Below are 2359 nucleotides of genomic sequence, written 5' to 3' on the forward strand. Positions count from 1 at the left end.
TCCAGTGCAGCAATGTTCAGAGGTAGGGATTGGGGAAGTAGTTGGATCATGAGGGCTCTAACCTCATCAACAGATCAATCACCTCAATGGACTCATTTGAATGGACTGTTGGGAGATAGTGGAAACTATAGGGGATGGGACCTCATTGGAGAATGTAGGTCCCTGGAACCATGACCTCAGAGACTATATCTTATCCCTGGTTCTTTTTTTTCTCTTTCTCTTCTTCCTAGCTGCCATGAGTAAAACAGTTTTCCTTCTCTGTGCCCTTCCATCATGATGCTGTACTTTACCTTACCTAAGACTCAAAGAAAAGGAGTCTTTCAACCATGAATTGAAACCTCTAAAACCATGAGCCAAAATAAATCTTATGTCCTCTAAATTGTTATTGTCAGGTAAGTTGGTCACACCAATGAAAAGCTGACTAATACAACTTACTACGTACACCAATTTTTCAGTTAACAATACATTGTGAACATCTTTGTATATCTGTAAGAATAGACTGAAATGACATTTTCCATGACTACATGGGATCCCACTATATAGTTGGCTCATAGTTTTTTATTCAGTCTTCTATTGTTGCCTATGTGGTTTTTCTTCTCATTTGTCATTATGACAAACAAAAGTGTGATAAGTATCCTGTATAGAGATCTGTTCATACATCTAAATTATTTCCTTCAGATAAATATTTAGAATGGAATTACTAGATCAGCATGCACCCTCATATTAATGCTTGTTTCTTTCTTTCTTTTTTTTTGATGTTTGAAATTGAACCCAGGGCCTTGTACATTCTATTCAAATGCTTTACCACTGAGCTACATCCACGCCAATGACTTTTTTTTTTTTTTTTGGTGGTGCTGGGGATTGAACCCAGGGCCTTGTACATGGGAGGCAAACACTCTACCAACTGAACTATATCCCCAACCCAAGCCAATGGCTTTTTATAATTATTTCCCAGATATCCTCCAGAAGGAATGTATTCATTTTAACCCCTCAACAGTAAATAAAAGTGCCCATTTCCTCATACTTTCACTGCCAATGAGTGTTCTCAGTTTTTATAGTTTTAGCCAAAATAATTGACAAAAGAGGTAGAGAGTATGTTCACAATCCGGTTTTAGGTCAGTTCAGCTGAATTTCCCCAAGAGACCTCAAATATCCCACTTCAGCAACTTCCTTTCAGGCTCTGTATACAAAAATTCCTTCTAGAAAGTGTCTCATGATTTATTCTTTCCCCAACTGTGTGTGAGCATCACAATATCTATCCCCTACCAATTCTGGACATTTGTATTTGATTTAATTTTATCAATCTGGTAACTGGTCATTTTGGTTAAATGCTTTGTGAAATTCTTTATTTGATATAAACTATAGATGAGACATCTAAATGTTGCACATGAATGGCTGCTAATATTGTGATAGGAATTACCTGCTGAGACTGTCCCTTGCTTTCTAGCACCAGGATACCAAGTAGGGCAGTTTTTCAGGGAGGTTTGGTTCACTGTGCCAGGTGACAGTGTCCACTGACTCCTTTTGGACCTGGTTTGCTTGCAGTGGACACTTGGTATTCAACCTAGATAGAAATAATCTCTATAAAAAAACCCAGAGATCTGTTTGACATAGATGGAAAGTGCTGAAAAGAGAGCAGATGAGTACTTAACATAGGATTCCCTGGAGTCATGTACATGTGAACTGGAGTCACCAAACTATGAGTAAAGGGCTGCTTTGAGTCCTGATTGGGAAGGTCTCAGACTTACATATTCTGTAAGCATTTTTTATGATAGATATTATAGGTGACACTTGTTCAGTAAACTTCTTAAAAATGGTGAGGAACTCAGTTACTATCTGTGGTGTTGTCTGTTAACAAGTGCACTTCAAGTTTGAGCCAATTTTCCTGTAAACATTCAAAACATGTTTAGTTATAATCCAGAAGTATGCCCTAGAACTTCTAAATCATAATCTCTGTGTCAGAACCCAGGACTGCAATCCTAAGGATTGTGGTTCTGGTGATATGGAATCACCTTTCAATTTGAGTAAGAGCTCTCTTAAATCATTTCTTTATCTTTAACATACATATGAGTTGCTTTGGTTTGAATGTGTCTCACAAAAGTTCATGTATTGGAAATATAATCAGTGTGACTCCACATCATGTACAACCAGAAGAATAAGAAATTATATTCCATTTATATATGATGTGTCAAAGTGCATTATACTGTCATATATAAATAATTAGAACAAGTTTTTAAAAGTTCATATGTTGGAAACTTAATCTCCCAGGTCATACATTAATGGAATTTGGAGTAGAATTTGGGGGAAGTAATTAAAATTAGATGGGGTCATAAAGATGGAACCTCAATGATGGCATTAG

General features: G+C 36.8%; 1 non-coding gene across 1 annotated transcript; it reads right to left on the bottom strand.

Moving 5' to 3' along the window:
* Positions 1-846: 846 nt before the first annotated feature.
* Trnag-ccc (transfer RNA glycine (anticodon CCC)) lies at positions 847-919 on the bottom strand. Its single transcript has one exon. It is a non-coding gene; the product is annotated as a tRNA-Gly (tRNA).
* Positions 920-2359: the final 1440 nt, after the last annotated feature.

Source organism: Urocitellus parryii, chromosome X (genome assembly GCF_045843805.1).
Source record: "Urocitellus parryii isolate mUroPar1 chromosome X, mUroPar1.hap1, whole genome shotgun sequence".
Lineage (NCBI taxonomy): Eukaryota > Metazoa > Chordata > Mammalia > Rodentia > Sciuridae > Urocitellus > Urocitellus parryii.